Raw genomic sequence first — 18970 nt, forward strand, 5'->3', positions numbered from 1 at the left:
GAGTTTTCTGATGAGTCCTGGCTGACGGCTTGACATCGACAGGAGGGGACAAGGTGGGAAACGTCACATGTGCAGCTAAGCCCACCAGGTATGCTTGGTAGTTCTGGTTCTTTTTACCTTTACAATTTGCAGGAGGTGAAGGTCGAAGGACACCAAGAGGCTAGTCGTTGTCTTTTTGTGTTTCTTCTCCTTTCTAAGTTTGCAGAGAGATTTTTCCTTCCGTCGTTAATTGAGATATAGTTGGCAAATAAAAACTATATATTTAAAACGTATGACTTGATGTTTTGATGTGCATGTGTACTGTGAAATAATCGCCAGAGTCAAGCCAATCAACATAGCCATCATTTCATATTGTTACCACTTTTTAAAATTTTTTTTTTTAACGTTTATTTATTTTTGAGACAGAGAGAGACAGAGCATGAACGGGGGAGGGGCAGAGAGAGAGGGAGACACAGAATCCGAAACAGGCTCCAGGCTCTTAGCAGTCAGCACAGAGCCTGACGCGGGGCTCGAACTCACGGACCGCGAGATCATGACCTGAGCTGAAGTCGGACGCTTAACCGACTGAGCCACCGAGGCGCCCCACCACTTTTTTAAAAAAATTAATTTTAGGTGTAAAACATTCTTTGTTTTTTTCCAGTCTTCTCTTTTGGACTTATGTTCCTAAGACCTTTACTAGACCACTAAGAACTAATCCCTCATTTGACTAGGAACAGAGAAGACTCTCAAATTCTTCTTCTCATCTTGACTCTCCTCTTCCTCTGGGGGGGGGGGTGAGGAAAGCTATAAACAAAGGGTGTATAATTGTATAATTAAAGCCTTATGAAAAGGTGACGCAAAATGTATTGTCAAGTAAAAAAATAAAATAAAGCACAAATCCCCTAGTAGTGGGATTCACCGTATATATGAGTATATTTTTATATACAAATATGTATTTATATTAAATAAAAATTATAAAAAGTTTATCTTAATAATTCATATGAAAATATCTGGAGAGAGAGAAAGGAGAAAGAATGGTAGAAGGGAGATATGCTTTGTGGTAGGGTGCACATGGGGAAGTAGAAGGAGGGACAAATAAAGATTGGGGACAGTGAGGCACTGTAAATCTAGTGAGGAGGGGTATTTTCCCTTTTCACCATATAGCCTTTGGCACTATTAGGATTTTTCACAGTTAGTATATTTTGTATTTATAATGCCCTTGCTAAATATGTATTAAGTTTCTCCAGAGTGCCAGGCATCATTCTAGACTGCAGTGGTACAACAGTGAGCAAGTCGGGTATGATTGCTCTTGCTAGAGAAAACTTAAGTGGAAATGCCAATGGGACAGTTTTGACCAGGAAAAACATAAATAAAAACCCAACCATAATGACACTACACACAGGACAAAGAATCTCCCTTTTAGTTAGGATGATGGTGATAGCTCACTTCTTTTGAGGTTGAAAGCTTTATCTTAGCAATTGCCTTAAATCCTGTAAAAGAGTGACAAACAAAACCTACTTCACGGTAAATGGTGAGTAATTGGTGGTCGACTTTTGGTCTTTATGTTGCCGCTTAGTTGAGCTGTAGAGACTCGCACTAAACTTACGCTCATTCAAAAGGGGTAAATTAAGAGTCAGGAGTTGAGGAATCATTTTCAAAGAGCAAATCCATGTATTTAAAGTGCCATAAAAATAATATATCAATTAGCGCTTTGCATTGCTGTGTCCTAGATGTGGCTTTTATTTTCAAAAACTAAAGTACATGGAGATATGTCTCCATTTCCAGGTTGGTAGCATTTTTTGACTGGTTTCACTTTACCCCCATGATTTACTCAACTCTTTGCACTTCCAGGTTTATGGAGGAAGTAAAAAAAATAATAATAAAATTTCCTCTAACTAATTTCCCACGTTGTGGTTTTGAAGCAGGAGCAGTTTTGAAGGGTGGTTAGAGTGACGAGGAAGTGTGAACTGGGTTTAATTAAACATTGTTGGTGAAAAGAAATGGGACAGTGCTTATCTGTAATTCACACCTCTTCAGTTGCCCTTATCAAGCCTTTAGAGGGTCCGTTTTCAAGGGAATTGCTGCTGTTGCTGATATACTTAAATAATAATTTATTTTCCTTTACTTCCTTATGCCCACTTTGATGGGAAAATACCAGTTCTCTAAGCCCCTCCCCCCAAAAGGATGGCTATGAGTAAATATGGAATATTCCTCTTCTTTTGTACTTAAAAATGCAGTGAAATATTGTATTACACCCTGCATATAAATGCACAATTATGTTTGGCCATCTCCTTGGCTCAAGACTGGCCTCCTCAGCCTGGAGAGAATGATACTGTCTTAAATGTATCTTTATGGATGGAGAGGGATTTCAGTCCCGTGCAGTATGTCAGAGATCATGATGTAGTAAATCTATTCAAATGTAAACCTGTTCAATTCAATTACCAGTCCATAATAAAATTTGCTGCTACAACCCCCGTGTTGACCACAGCAGTCCATACAGGCTGATGGCACAGCAGGTCTGGAAATTGACAGACAAAATCTATTTAAACAAAAAACAACATTAGTTCTAGAATCTGAAATGAAATCAGATTTCAACAGCTTTGATGGGAACCTTCTTTCCTTTACCGGGTATTTTTATGCAACCAGCCAAATACATCTTAGATAAAGTGCTGCCTGAGGGAAATAAAGAAGTTTTCATTAAAAGGGTGGTTTAGAGAAAAATGAAACTTTCACTCACTTCAACACAATGGGTTGTTTGAACCGGGTTTATTCACTGGTATTTCTGCTAATGATTTAGGGTGCCAATGGGAAGTGACGGCTTAGAGTGTAAACAACCCCAATTGCGTCACGGTTGTGCGCGATTAAATTCTTATAAGATACGCCTTCTCCTTAGCCAGCGCCAGAATTATGTCTGAATGAACTACTTGATTTTAACGTTAGAATTTTTGAGTCAAAAAGTTGTTATCGTTTGAAACAAAGAATTTGTTGTGTGGAGCAAATAACAAAGTGTCACAACATAAGAACAAAACAAAACCCCAAACTTCAAGAAGTACAGTTAAAAAATGAAAGTTTGTTCAAATCCAAATGGTTGTGCCTTTCCACATCCTGGAAAATCCCCTTTTCTTTTCCGGGCTCCAGTTGGCTAGTAAGCCTCACGAATGATGGGCCAGCATTACTTTGTCAGCATTATACCATACTGTATGTCAGAGAAGACCCATCTATTACAAGATATCTGGTCCCAACATTCCCTTTTCATTTTTTTTCAGGTATTGCGTATTTGAAGGAAAAAAACAAGAACTAATCAAAGTGCACCTATAAATCTGGTCAAGATTTATTTTTATTTTGATCTCTCTCCTTGGTTATTTAAAGGCTATTGCAGGACACGCTGGTTCAGTTTACTCTCTGTCAGTGGCCAACAGAGACATTTTATGAAAGCAATAATTATTTTATTTAGGTATAACATTCACTGATCGAAGGATTAAAGGGCTTTTTGCTGTTTATTGGTATGATGGGTTTCACCTTGGCGACTCAAGTATTTTTCTTGGACTCTTGCACACGAGAGCAAGGCACCCACAGTCAGACACAGCGTGATATTCCCCAGCCAGGCCAGCGTGCATGACACAGTATAGATGAATCACAGAAGCATGGGGGACCAGTTTAGCTATTTCATGCCAAAAGAGTGTATTTCACTTTGCCTTAAAAAAAAAAAAAAAGATACTTAAGCCTTTCTAATCTTCTATTTCTTTCTTTTTTTAAAATTTTCTTAAAATGTTTTTATTTTTGAGACAGAGCGAGACAGAGCATGAGTGGGGGAGGGGCAGAGAGCGTGGGAGACACAGAATCCGAAGCAGGCTCCAGGCTCCGAGCTGTCAGCACAGAGCCCGATGCGGGGCTCGAACTCACGACCCGAGAGATCATGACCCGAGCCGAAGTGGGACGCTTAACTGGCTGAGCGCCCCAGGCGCCCCTCTAGTCTTCCGTTTCGTCATCTGTAAGATGATGGCAGTAGTAGTATTTGCGAATAAAATGTCATGAATATCCAATAAGAGACTGCAGGTTAAGTGCTCAGCATGCCACATGATATAGAATAAGGATGAAATCAATATTAGCTCTTGTTGCTGGAAACAGTAAGGGTCAAGCTTCAGGATGAGGCGGACCTAGATTCAGTGCCTGGCTCTGCCACCTCCTGGACCTGAACAAGTTGCACAACCTCTAAGACCTACTGCAGCCTATTTACTTGTGAGCATGGGACTGAAGACAGAACTTACCTTGCTTATGAGGTTTTTGTAAACCCGAGAGAGCTAATTTAGACACAGGGTATGTGGTTGGGGGGTGACGCCATGAGCTAGAATCTGGATATATTATACTGACCTCCTGGACTAATACAAATTCATATACATTTTGTTATTTTTCGGCGATGTCAACGATCTTAGGGGTCCTTTCTGACTTTTTATAGACATACAATAGGTGAAAATTGGTTCCAAAATTTCATAAGGAAATTTAGTTTTTAATATTTACCCTTAGGTCAAGCAAAGCAAGACAACAGCGTAAAAAGGAAAAAAGGGACTTCAACCCAAGCAGTTTTCACCACCAACAACATAGGTAAAGTGGTTGAGATGAAGAAAGGAGGGCTCATTCCTCTATCAGAGAAAATGGACAAATAACCCATATTTTAAAATGTGCATGAAGAAATAGAAGAATTCCTTTAATGTACTCATAGGTACATTAAATTTTACTAAGGGAATTTTGATAACAGAGCATCGTGGAAAAAATTCAGAGGATAGAAATAAGTTTTAGTACACCTCCATAAATATTAACTGAACTTCTCTCGCGTGTCTGGTAAAATACCACGCTTTAGCTTTTAATTGTGATTTTTCCACTACCTAGCATAGTGATTTTGGGGAAGTCCATTCAGCTCTGTGTCTATTTCCATATGCCCAGGGGAGCAGTTAGACTGCATTCTTTCTCATCCCTTCTCTTCTGATATTAGTTGTATTTAGAAAATGATATAACGGGAGCACCTGAGTGGCTCCATTGGTTAAGGGCCCAACTCTTGATCTCAGCTCAGGTCTTGATCTCGGGGGTGAGTTCAAGCCCCCCATTGGGCTCCACGCTGGGGCTGAAGCCTACTTAAAAAAAGCGAAAAAGAAAATGATATGATGTGCATAGAAACATGACACCAGTATAGGACACAAAGGTACTTGTAATTATTATGATGATGACAATATCTGTGAGTACCAACCCATAGGAACTATGATTTGTAGATCTGGCTAGTAAGTGGTGCCCTTTTATAAATTTTGTCTTAACTGGATAATTCTTTGGATGCTTTTCATCTTTCTGAAAAAGAGGAAGTAGGTTATTTTTGCCACAGTTGATAGGAATGAGAGGGGAAGGAACCATGGAACAATTAATAGATATTTCAATACTCAGGATCTGAAGTCTTGTTTATGCATTTTTGCCTATGTTTGAAAAACTTTCCCTCTGTATTTTCTCACAATCCTACCATCTCTTGTCAATATATTGAAGTGCAGTAGAGTTTTATTTCTGTGAGCATCTGAAATCTTCCCACAGATTGCTATATTACTACCAGTCAGATTTATTTGAAGTTTGGTTGGTACATTTTTAACATAAAAATACTGACATAAACAGGAGAGGAGAAGAGCAGGTTTATATAATTTTAGATGACTTCTAAATACTTCCTCATGGGGAAAAATGAGTCATTAAAACTAATAACATACTTATATATTTTATGGATAGACACATTTGCTTTCCTTATTTGATTTGACATTTTGAAAGAAAGTTTCTATTGCAGAAGTGCTTAATATTTCCTCTACTTTTTAAAGTCTACCAAATACAAACATCAAGAGTCCAGGTAGGCAGTTTAAAGGATGTGTCTGAATTGTGAGTCTGTCTCTTTAGGATACAGTCAAAGCAGAGGATGGGAATAGGTGTGTTGGAATAAGTCACCGTTCAGTGTGGAAAGGGCACAGGATATTAAGGTTCCATTATCACCTTAAAGCCTCACCCAGCAGGACCCTGAGTGTGAGATTCTCATTAATCAGATGAGGAATCCAAGGCTCAGAGAGTTTCAGTGACTTACTCAATGGCCCATTGCAGGTAGAGTAGGAATGGGATGAAAAGTCAGGTACGTCACCTTTCAGGCTCTGTATCTCTATCAAGCTTTGTTGCAGTCTTGGCCAAACGGGGTGTTACTGCTCCAGCCTCGGGTTGATTGCCCACACTCTCGGCACAGTGGGCTGGTACTGGTGCCAGATGTCACTCGGGGGTAGGAGAGATGGGGAAGAGTCCTGGTACTCCCAGGAAGTGGCAGAGTTTGTGGGTTCAACAAGGGGTTTGTGCCTAAGGTATAAGTGACATTCATGAAGAGGGGACTTTTCCTTAGGATTCTGATCTCGGGAAACCAAGTTCTTCTCACTTGGGGTTTGATGAGGCCAGGAAGACGCAGATAGTGGTGGGGATCGGTCCAGAAGAGATCTTTACGGAATACCTGAGCAGCTAGAGTGTTGGGTTAATTGTGAGTTGGAAGAAGCATTGTGTACCAGAAGCTGTGGAGGTCACAATGTCACAGCTTAAGACCCCATGTGGAACAACATGCTTAGGTCCCTGTGTTTTGGTTAGGCTGAGTTAGTGTTTGCCTCTGGATACGAGGTCCCCAGGGAAGGAAGTTAACTTCAAACCATTGAAGGATCTAGAAGTATCTTTTATTTTCATTCCTGGGTGGATCTTAAGGGGGTCCTGTCGTCTATACCCTGCTGAAATATCGGCTTGACAAATCATTGCCAGCCTCTCTAGAATGGAAGGCCCTCATCTCTTGCTCTGACTCACGAATTGATAGGACTGACCTAATGTTTAGGAAGCCTTTGGGTGGAAGAAATGTAGTAATTTCTCTTCTTCTCCATTCAAAGATTCTTTATCCAGAGGCCCTATTAATTCTGAGCTATCTCATCATAACTTGTCGGGTATACTTCCTATTTCCACTTTTCAGTTTAGAGAAGGCATTGTGTGTGTGAGTATGGGTGTGTAGGTGTGGTGTGTGTGTACACATATGCATATATAAGAGAACACAAATTATAGTATTCATTTAGTTGCCATGTATTCATTTAGTTGCCATTATATCTCTTCAGTCAGTTGTCTTGAGCCCCCAGGATATAAAGAAAAATTATCCCAGAACTGTTTTGCCACAACCACAGCTTGTGTCTTGATTTATATATGGCAGTGGGAACTCTGAGAGTCTTCTGGGTTTACCCTATCAGCAGGATAGCAAAGAGCAACTTACTTGTCTAATTACCCTTCTGTTTCATATCCTCCATTTTAATAAAATGTTCATTTAAAGGGTGTAGTGTTTTCGAGGTAGGTTCTCTTTAAAAAATAGAAAGCTACTCAGGTCATTTAGTAACAAGCTGATTTGTTTTTGCTTACTTAAAGAACCTGCTTAGTGCAATTTATCCTAACAAAATATCTTTTGTAAAAACCCTCTGAAGAAGACATTGCCAAGGTGATTTTTTTTTTTTTTCCTCAAGTCTAATATCATTATGCTGCCAAGTCGAAAACAGAAATTATTGGTAGGGAAATTTGGGTTCCTACTGCCTTCAAAAAGCAGAACAAAGAAAAGGAGAAAGCTTTAATGGTATTCAAGGAAAATATTTCTGTGTTAGATGACAGTTAATAGAACTGCATTGACCTCACTGGTATTTCTTGCACTCTCTGTTGTAATATTATCCTAAGAAGCTCCCTCATTAATGCAGAGTATTGAACAAAACTCCCAAGTTATAATATAAGCAATAGCGAAGAGCACCTTCTTTGTGAGCTTTGTCCTGACATTAAGCCATTTGGGAATATATTTAAGTGCCACAAAAAGTTATTTCATGTACAGATACTGCATTGCCAGATGGTGATTTTTTGGTCATGCTTTGTTGATAAGAAACTTGAGCAGTCTGTCTCAAAATTAATAGCAAAGCTTTTGCAGGTAAGAGTAATAACATAATTCTTGAGAGCTTAATATGCATTAGGCTACGTGCTATGTGCTTTAGTTGGATTTTTTTTTTTTTTTTTTTTTTTTGCTGTTCCTCACAGTGACCCTCAGAGGTGGGTATTTCCCCATTTTGCAGAGGAATGAAAGCTTAGAGAGGTAATGTTACTTGCCAAAGTTCTCACATTGCATGATAAGAGATTGGATTTTATGGCAGGCATTCTGACTCTACTGCCTGGGCTGTGTATTTGTTTAATATAGTTTGTCTTTGTGAACCATAGGAATATTTAAATATATATTTAGTTTGGGATTCTTCAGAGGCTATGGGTGTTAGGAGATATTGAGCTCTTAAATGATTACTTAAGTCAACCGTTAAAAAAAAAAATTAGGACTTATTTCATTGCTTTGAGTTCTTCACTTAATGTCCAGAAACAGAATGAACTGTGTTGGAAGGCAGTAAGTTTCCCATCACTGTGAGAGATGTGGAGAACAAGTTCAGGTACCATGTGGGGTTTAGACTAGAATATCTTTTATGGTCACTTCCCACTCTGAGGTTCTTGAGATCCCACCATAAACTTTGGATTAACCTGCCAAACGTTATAAACGGTATGAGTAAACATAACAACACTCAAGCTGTTCAATCCCTGGGAACCTGTTTCAGGGGTCTGTGCTTTTGTCAAACAGTGTATGATATGACATCTTACATAAATCCAAGTTGGAGCATAGAGTAACATTTTAGCGTAGGTTTACTTTCTGGCTCCAATTTTTAGAACTTCAGGACCAAAGTCCTTGTAAGTTTTGCCTTTGTAGAAAGAAGTGAATTTGATTTATTGACTTTGAGCACCATCTGCCTCAGTCGTTTTGAGAATATGGCCATAGTGGACCACTGGAGTATTAACAATCTTACTCTTTTTATTCATGGGGAAAATTGAAGTACCAACATTTTAAAGATGTGTCCATGATTCTGTATATAATCCATGTGGGTTTTAGGCTGCCACATACTCCCTGTGCGTGTCTGGGTCATATTTATTTATTTATTTATTTTTGAAAAACAACAATTACATTAGAAATGAAGTAGACAGATTCTCTCTTGTGGACTTACCAAACATAGCATCAAGAATCCTTTGAACTGAATAAATCTATCCTTTCTGCATTTGTGTTAGAAAGGACAGAAAGATTGAAATGGTTAAGAAAAGGTTCTTTTAGCTCCCTTCCTCCTGCGTTAATTGGAATACTATTAAAAGTTAATCATTTATTTGACTGTCCACATTTGTCATTTCTGTTTGTGAGGTTGATATAGGAATCCAGCATTTGTCTAATATGCTACCCATTTTTATTCCTTTTAGATTGTAAAAAATTCCCAGTGGATTTCACCCGGGGTTGGTGGGGGGCAACCTGTTTCCACATTTGCTCATATACTGAAAGTACAGTGATGGCACCATGAGCAGTGATAGAAGGGGGAGGAGAGGCCCCCATCAGATAGCACTCTGATGTGGAATTTCTTCCCACTGGCCTCCAAACAACAGATCCCTATTTCTTTCTACCAGTGTGTGTATATGGCATTGATGTTCATGACATTGTGCTTAAATTTAATATAAAGGAATTCTGGTCTACATTTGACAAAGGCTGTTTCATTTGGGCACCATTCCTGACTGGTTAGTTACCTTTCTACTGTCTAGTTAAGGCTCTTCAGAGTGCAACCCCGTCTCTATTATCAGTCATCCTACGTGGTTTTGTTCATTCCTATGTCTCCCTCAAATGAAAGTGAGCTCTGGTCCTTTCTTGAGAGATTGTTCTGTAGTTCTGCCTCCCTCTCGCTTAGTAGGTTGTAGAGCCACCAACCAGCTTCCCTAAGGCAAGCTGTCTGCAAAGGAACAAGCCAGCTGGCTTGGCCAAGGTTGATCAATGATGAGAGGCAGGCTGGGTTCCAGGTTCACAAAAGCCACTCAGTGGAGAGTAGGTCAGCGGCTTCCCCAAAGCCAATTAGCTGGCAGAAGTCTGAGGTGCCTGGCGCTAGCCAAATTCCCTGAGCCTGATGGTACTGGTGGGGAGTCCATCCTTGGGCTTCCTGGCAAACCAGACTTAAGTGAATGGCAGATTGTGCTATTTGAGAGCCAGTGTGGCTTTATGGCTACTAGAACAAATATCAGGGACCTGCCACTCCCATTCAGCCTCACCCCAGTAGACGGTCCTCAGGTGCAGTGTATTTCAGCTGATTATCTACATCATAAATTTATTTTTACATGACTTCAGCTTTTTGACGTTGACCTGGATAGGAATCGTGCCATTAAAGGAGATTAACATGGAACTGATTGGGGAAGTAGGAAGTATTATAGAGACCTTTAAAAGGAGTGTTAGGATTTCTGCTATTTTAAAGCCCCAATTGTAGCAGCTGCTTCTTTTATAGATAACTGTTGTGATAAGATGAGACCTAGGACAAAACCCAGAGGGAGGGTTTCTTAGCAATTGCCCTTTGATTAACCTATTTCTCCCAAGATCATGTGTATCTAGGATCATAATCGCTTCCCTACTTTTTCTCAATGATTACATGTTTAGCTATCAAGTCTTTTATTTTCTTTTTTAAAATTTATTTATTTATTTTGAGAGAGAGGGAGAGCATGAGTGGGGGAGGAGCAGAGAGAGGAGGGAGAAAAAAATCCCAAGCAGGCTCCATGCCACCAGCACAGAGCCCAACGTGGGGCTCGATCCCACACACTGTGAGCTCATGACCTGAGCCAAAATCAGGCCTAATCGACTGAGCCACCCAGGTGTCCCTCAATTTTTTTTTTTTTAATTTACTTTAATGTTTGCTTCTGAGAGACATAGCACGAGCGAGGCAGGGTGGGGGAGGGCAGAGAAAGAGAGGGAGACACAGAATCCAAAGCAGTCTCCAGGCTCTGAGCTGCCAGTACAGAACCTGATGCGGGGCTCGAACCCACGAACTGTGAGATCATGACATGAGCTGAAGTTGGATGCTTAACCGACTGAACAGCCCAGTGCCCCTCAAGTCTTTTCTACATAGGGTGCCTAATCTTAAGATGCTTAGACTATTTTACTAGAGATTTTAGATACATTGGGGATGTGGAGAACTTAAGGAGTACAACATGTAAGAATGAGATCATTCTGGTTTAACTTAGCATACATTTTTCCTTACATTTGCACCAATTTTTGGTTCTGTGTGGCAGCTCCAGCCAGCATGTTACCCCCATAGGAAGCCAAGTCCATTTTGCCCCCCACCTCCCTTTTCCTTCTTAGCTGTTTGAGTGTTTTCTTTGAGGCCACCTGAGCCCCTGTTTAGTGGCTTCTCCCTGGACAGTCCAATTAATTTAACCCAACTAAACTTCTCCCTCACACATAACTTTTTGGGCCACACAACTTCCTCCTCTTACCCTACTGTTAATTTTTTTTTTTTTTTAATTCCAAAATTTCTTCTGAAAGCAAAGTGTCTTCACAATTGTAGTGAGTTGCTGTTTGGTGATTCCCACGCTGATGACCACCATAATTATCCCCTTCCGATCCCCACCTCCCATGGATTTACCTCTCTGCTCTCCCAGACATTTTTCTCCAGACCTATTAAGTCTTTTTAGTATCAACATTATCATAATCATTAGTATACTTGAAGCCAATTAAATGGCAATTACTCTGACCTTAGCCAGTCTTAGGTTATTATCAATTCATGCATAATTTGGAAATATTTGGAAGGGAGTGGATTCTTGCTTTATGGTCTAAACTGTGTAAATATTTCTCTCTGCTATATGAGAAATACACTCTGTTCTTTATAACATCTAGTGTTGGGGTCAGGCTATTTCCCCAGCAGCTGCTTTCTAGATCCAAACGATATACAATTGTCAAGCCTATCTTCAAATGTTTATTCATCCATCTTTTGTCCACTTGTTCAGGAAATGTTTTTTTTGAGACATGGATCCATACGACTCTTTTATTAAGTGCTAGGAATTCAAAATGAACATGACAGATGAGTTTCTGCCCTCATGAAGTTTATGATCCATCATACATCTGATTACTTACAATTATATAATTTCTCCCCTTTCTGAATTTCACTATTTACATCCTGTTCCCTACAACTTTGCATTTTAACATCATATTTTCCACAGAGGAAAATAGAATGTAAAGGTAAAAAGCTTGGTCTCTTGGATCAGGTGGAGTCTGTGAGTATTGACTGAGCCTTTGAAATGTCTCTAATGCAAGTGAAGAATTGAATTTTTAATTTTAGTTAGTTTTACTTAAATTAACTAGTCCCCCAAGGCTGGTGACTACCATATTAGAGAGAGCAGAGAATCTGGGTTCAATCCAAAATTTACTACTTACTAGCAGTATTATCTCAAGAAACATAGTTACTTTACCCTTTTTTTTAAATGTTGATTTATTTGGAGAGAAAAAGAGCATGAGTGGGGTGGGGGTGGCAGAGAGAGAGGGAGACAGAGAATCCCAAACAGGCTCCACACTGTTAGCACAGAGCCTGATGTGGGGCTTGAACTCACAAACTGTGAGATCATGACCTGAGCCGAAATTAAGAGTTGGATGCCTAACTGACTGAACCACCCATGTGCCCCAATTACTTTACCCTTTTTAAACCTTTTCTGTAAAATGGAGGTTGTAATTATAACAGTATCAGAGGGTTATTTTGAGGTTTAAATTTTTTTTTAATGTTTATTTATTTATTTTTTTTTTTGAGAGAGAGACAGAGCATGAGCAAAGGAGGGGCAGAGAGAGGGAGACACAGAATCCGAAACACGCTCCAGGCTCTGAGCTGTCAGCACAGAGCCTGACGCAGGTCTCAAAATCATGAACTGTGAGATTGTGACCTGAGCTGAAGTCGGATGCTTAACTGATTGAGCCACCCAGGTGCCCCACTGAGGTTTAAATGAGGTAATAGATGTAATATTTTTGGCACAGTGCAAACAACAAACACTCAGAAAATATTGTTAGTATTCATTTTTACATTATGTTAGTCACCTAGTATGTCTCATAGGGAAGCATAAACAACTTGAGAACAAGGACTATATTGTTTATATTTTAGTCCTCCATAACACTTAGCATAATAAGCCACATAATAGTTCTCAATAAATTATAGCTACATATTTTTTCTTGTTTTTAAAATGTTTATTTTTGAGAGACAGACAGAGCGCCAGCAGGGGGAGGGCAGAGAGAGAGACACACACACAATCTGAAGCAGACTCCAGCCTCTGAGCTGTCAGCAGAGAACCCGGCACGGGGCTAGAACTCCCCATCCCATCCATGAGATCATGACTTGAGCCGAAGTTGTATGCTTAATTGACTGAGCCACTCAGGTGCCCCTCTTTTTTTTTTTTTTTTTTTTTAAGCCTGCTTTACTAGGCTTTCAGTTACATTACCAAAATTTGAGTACAAAATTTGAGTGCAAAGTTATGACAATTTTGTCATAAATAATGGAAATAATTTGTAAGCTATCATCATATATCAATTACTTCCACATTTTCCTTTATATGTACATGACCTTGACAGCATTATATTTCAGAAGTTGGGTTGTATTGAATTTATATTGAATACCCTGACAATATAGCAATTGATATATGATGAAGAAAGGAAGGAAAGAAGGCAGGAAGGAAGGCAGCTTGAAGGAAGGCAGGCAGGCAGGAAAGGAAGGAAGGTTGGTTGAAAGAAAATTGTTTTTCACCTGTCTTTCCAATAGACATTTGATAAATTGGTAAATATAAATGTAAAACTAGGACCGATCTTAAATAACTTGTGCAAATAACTTGCATAAAATCAGACAAGTAGTGAATTGTACAGCCAGGATTCAGTTTGGATTTCTCAGACTCTGAAGCCCATATGCTGTACTGATATTCTTAATGACATTTTTGGTTCTCGTCATTAACCTTACCAGTGTCAAGAGGTCACATGCAAGCTCCCGGTGTCTGTTATTACTTCCTTTTGTGAGCAGGGAGACCTTTATTTCAAGGAACGGTTTTGGTTCCAGAGCTGCTACAATTTCAGAATCGTGCCTTTGTTGTAGATCCTCTAAAACAAGGCGTCTGTGTCAAAACTGGAACATCTTCTAGTTCCTGCCAATACTGCTCTGTGCCGGATCACATTATTATTTCTTGAAGTTTCTCTGTAGAATATTTCTGCCTTTTTTTAGAAATGGTTTGAATAATGTCGGAGCCACTCCCATTTCTGAACAGCACCCAGTTCCGTGTAGACTGTCCTAGGCTATTTAGAGGAAGAGCCTAGCATCTGTCCCCGAGAGGCAGCCCAGGTCATTGTCTGAGGATTTCATTTTCCGTTTGTAGCAGAAGATTTCATGCTCTGCCGTCAACAGGTCCAAATTTGTGGTCTGTGAAGAAATGTATTTCTCAACGATTCCATGAATGTCTGTAGGTCTCCCCAGAAGTCATTAATTAGGATCTGGAGAGGAATAGTGTGGAAAAATAAAGCTTCACTAATGGGGACAAGGTAGAAGGAAGAGAAATTCAATTCAAATGCTGTGTGCCTACGACATGTGAGAGAATCCCCTGGTTATCTCACACATTTTTAGGTGTTTGGTTATGTGCTCCAACAAAGAAAATCTATCAGAAGTTTTGTAAAGGTAGAAAAGAACAAAGTCCCCCAGCTTTTATAAGTAATTATACTTCTATTTTAATGCCACTCGGGAACTGGCCTCTTTGAAAGTTCCCAAGCTTAGAGAGCTACCAATTCTTTTCTTCCTCACCTTTCTTAACTTCAGTTATAGAATCTAACTAGCATCCTCAGTTAATGCATTGATTTTAACTGGAAGCCCAGAAGGACACAGTGCTGTAGTCAGCTGAACTCTTAAACAGTCCTGGGAGACCAGAGTCATTTGCACATCGGAAAACAGCTAATGGGCCGGCGAAGCAGGGGTTAGTTGCAAGGCCATCCCTACTGTCTCCTTTCCATCAGAGTGAGAGAGATCACTGATAAAAAGTCTAACATGAAGTGCTAAGGCACCTATATCTCAGTCTTTTTTTTTTTAATTTTCACTTACATTTTTCTTTATCACTGGATATTTTAAAGAAGTGCAGAGCTGAGGAGAGTGGAGGGAAAAATTACAAACCGTTAGTTTCTTCTTGCAAAGTTCCATTAAGTAGCACAGTATTTTACGAAGACACGGGTGTGATATATTTGCAAATTAAAGATAATACATTTGGAATTGTATTGTAAACCCGTCATTCTACACAGCACATTATTAAGTCCTCCGTATTTAAGGTATGGGATTTGCTAATAGGCAGCCTGGAGTTGCTGTGGTCAATTACTGACACGTTTCTTAATGTCTCTGGTCTCAATTTCTCCATCTGTAAAATAGTGATGATAATATTGATGAATATCCTGCAGAGTTTGCTGTGAGGATTAAATATGATCATGTATTTAATGGTCAGCCTAATGTCTGACCAGTGTAAGTCCTTGGTGAACGTTAGCTATTATTATTATTAGCATCATATTCCCTGTTATTTTGTGTTCCAAGTGTTTAAGATACTGCCTAGCTGAGCCAAAAACGGATCAGCTCTGCTTGTTCTCAGGTGTCATCTTTCTAGAATTTTTTTTCCCTCCAAAATGACCAAGCGCTGTGTTCACAGCAGGCCGGGGTTGTCTTCACACTGCTGCTCTCCATGGCTCCCTGGGGTCACAGGTCCCCGATAAAGCTCTGTGTGACTCCAGCCCCAGACCCTTGCCTGTGTGCAGGAGATCCGAAGGTGACAGGCAGGGTCAGCAGAACCTGCCAGAATTCAGAGACCCCTCCGTGGATTGTGGGGGGACAGCAGGAAAGTCTGTCACGGACCAGAAACAAATGACCTTGAATTCACGGAATCGCTTCTCATCCAGATCATTGCTAACTTTTTCCAAAGTCGAATTTGTGGGATGTACGGTTACTTTTGTACGTGCTAATGTGTTCATTCAGTTCTGGCTTTTCAGGATAAAGAATGTGTGAGTCTTTGATGAAGAAAGGGCTTTTATCTCCACCTAGAACTTTTATTTTGTTTTTATTTTTATTTTTATTTATTTTTAAAGTTTACTTATTTTGAAAGAGAAAGAGAGAGAGCGTGCACACAAGCACACCGCGTGCACAAGTGGGGAAGGGGCAGAAAGAGAGAATCCCGAGCAAGCCTTGCACTGTCAGCATGGAGCCCAGAATCAAGAGACGGATGCTTAACTGACTGAGCCACCCAGGCAACCCTTCCACCTAGAACTGTTAACAAAAATTGTGTTGTCTTAGGATTTTTGGTTTTGTGAGTTCAGATCTCTAAACCACTTGAGTTAAAATGACAAGCCACCTGGAACCTGTGAATTCTTCACCTGTCTTGCTCAAGTTCTACTTCAAAGCCATTATTCCAGCCAGGGAAGTACAGAGCATAAATTATTCCTGCAAGGAAATTGTTCTCCCCTCCTTCCCCTTTCCCCACCTCCTTCCACCCTCCGATTGACTTTAGGACTTGAAATAAATGGCAGCATCTTGGAGTTCTGTATGGCACCTGTATGTGCATATGCTGCTGGTTTTGTACCTGTACTGCGGTGCTCATGGCAATGGTATCGGGCCCAAAGTATGGGTGTTGGAAAGTTTGGCCCAGAGAGAGAGGGGGCAAAGAGGAAAAAGGAGGGAGCAGAGAGAAAGTAGGTGAAACAAAGGAAAAATCGCCATACATAGTGCAGATGACTTAGTTCTCTGTGTCTCTTAAAACGTGCTTTCTTGAACATATTTTCTCTTCTTTCTCTGTATACACAATGGTAAACTGGAGGAGTACTGATGAGGCCAGAATGATGTTCGAATTTCTCTCAGTAGCCCACCCCCCAGTCCCCCAGTTTGCCCTTTTACTGAGTCACCCCGTTGAGCAAGAGACTCTCCCCCTGGCCAGTCTGGTTACTAAGATGCATGCACTGCCTGTCGAGCTGTTCCTGCAAAGGCTCGTCTCTAATTAAAGTACTTGCTATGAACGATTTTTAAGCACTGGAGCTTAATGAAGTTAGAAAAAGGATTTGGATGCAGTTTGTGAAGACTTCAAATTGTTTGAGTTTTTTCTCTAGGGAGAACTGTAAAGTCTGGAGGCGTTTGAATTACTTACAATGTATTCCATTTTGTTCTTTAAAAATTTCTTTTTTTTTTTTTTAAGAAATTGGTGCATAGCTGAAAAGAAGCCCACTGCCCACTTGCCCCCCCTGCCCCCCCTTCCCTCCTCCCCCCCCCCGAAAACACCGTAACTCATGCTTTGCAAAGTGGCTTCTTGGGAATTTGCACATCTTTGAATTCTGTTATCTAATTAAAGGGATGCCTGTGTCTTTAACTATCATTGGCAGTCCTACCTTTGACCCTGCAGAATCTAGGAGTTGGAAGTAAAGTCCCATTCATCCAAGATAACCTGACACTTGTACACTTGGAGGCTTATCCCTTTCACTGATGCCTGAAACTCTGTGCCTCAGAGATACTGAGCTGAGCAGGAACACAGAGATCTATACAGTTCTGTGTGGATCTATGGAGTGAATTTCTCTGTCCATTGGTGGTTTACTGCTGACCACAGTCAAATGCTGGCTAATACCTTGTGCTAGAGATCGGAGTAGCAGTAATTTGTCGTCAATAGCGGTAATTAGGTTTATCTACCCTTTTAACCAATACCATAATCTTTACCGGATTGTTAATGTGCGGGGCCATTGAGGGAAATTCTGAAAAACTATTTTAAAGATCGATTTCAAAGCTGCTCAACCCTTTAGGGATCCTTCTTTTTATCCATCCCTTATTCATTTTCCTCGCAAATATTCAAATGCCTTTTTGGAATAAAATGTCATGAAAGCATGTCATGTATCTGAAAAATAATTAATATAATTGACAGGAATGTCGGTTTTCTGCTGAGGTGTGTTTCTCCTAATCCCGCTCTGCAATCTTTAATATCGATCCAGTTGTTTGGAGATCTTGTCACTCTCTACTTACCATACCTGCGCTACATATTTTCAAGACTCAAGATCTTTGAACTACATAATACTTACATCTGTATCATAATGCTCATTCGACGACAATGGGTTTCCTTTCACGGAAGTTGCTGGGGTAACATCTATGTGTGCAAGGGGTATAAGCACCATGGATAGAGCGCCTGCCTGGAGTCCACAGTTTATTCACTGTGTATGTTGCGTACAATATTGCAAATGGCACATCACAGTGTTGGAATCCAGGCAATAGGAGTTCAGCACTTAAAGTGTCCAGGTTGCACCTGAACTAGCTGGAGCCTGCCAGCCCCTGCAAGCCCACTGAGAGCATCTGTCTCGCCACCGCCTCGCTCATGCTGTCTCCTCTGCAGGCCCTCCGATTCTTCTGACTATGAGCATAAATCATCCACCTGTCAGGAGCTCTTGCTGCCTGGATTATGCAATGTGCCTGCCTTCATTTGGAGGTGGTGTGAGCGGGAGATTGCCGCAAATGGTTTGCATTCATTTTAATGCCATCCCAGCATTTCTGTAGCTTTAATGAGAGGATTAGGGTGGTGACAATGACTTTCAGAGACAATGAAAGTCTTCAAGATTCTGGAATTTGCTTTGTATGTTGGGAATAGCTTCGTTTGAGATTTCATTTTTTTAATCCCAAATAAATCAGTGGTTTAAACATTTAGGCAAAGGAACAGGGTATTGCACAAAGCCAGCTGTCTACAGCTCTATTTATTGGCTTTATAATAGTTCCCTCCAGCTGACGAACTTAAAATCAGTCAAATTTATTGCTGATCCTTAATTAGTCACTTTTATCTTCTCTCAGGGGTTGCATTTACACATATTGGGGAGGGGGGGCATTCTCCTCCACACCCCACCATGCTTTTTCCCCTTTGCTTCCTTTTCTTTCTGTGGAATTAAAAAATTAGAAACTCTCCAATAATTTTGGCTTCACTAGTTGACTAGTAAAGGTGGACCATGCTTTTAAAGAAACCTCTTTCACGTTTTTAATTTAATCCTCCTTGGCATGTTTAGAATAATCTATTCCAGAGATTGAGGTGCCCCCCACCAAAATGTATT

The 18970-nt window shown here is 40.3% G+C and overlaps 1 protein-coding gene across 21 annotated transcripts in view; it reads left to right on the forward strand.

The window, feature by feature from the left end:
* ESRRG (estrogen related receptor gamma) overlaps positions 1-18970 on the forward strand; it is a 625497-nt gene that overhangs the window by 469107 nt on the left and 137420 nt on the right. The gene's annotated exons all lie outside the window — the stretch shown is intronic.

Source organism: Panthera pardus, unplaced genomic scaffold (genome assembly GCF_024362965.1).
Source record: "Panthera pardus isolate Hobbes unplaced genomic scaffold, ASM2436296v1 HiC_scaffold_21, whole genome shotgun sequence".
Taxonomy (NCBI): domain Eukaryota; kingdom Metazoa; phylum Chordata; class Mammalia; order Carnivora; family Felidae; genus Panthera; species Panthera pardus.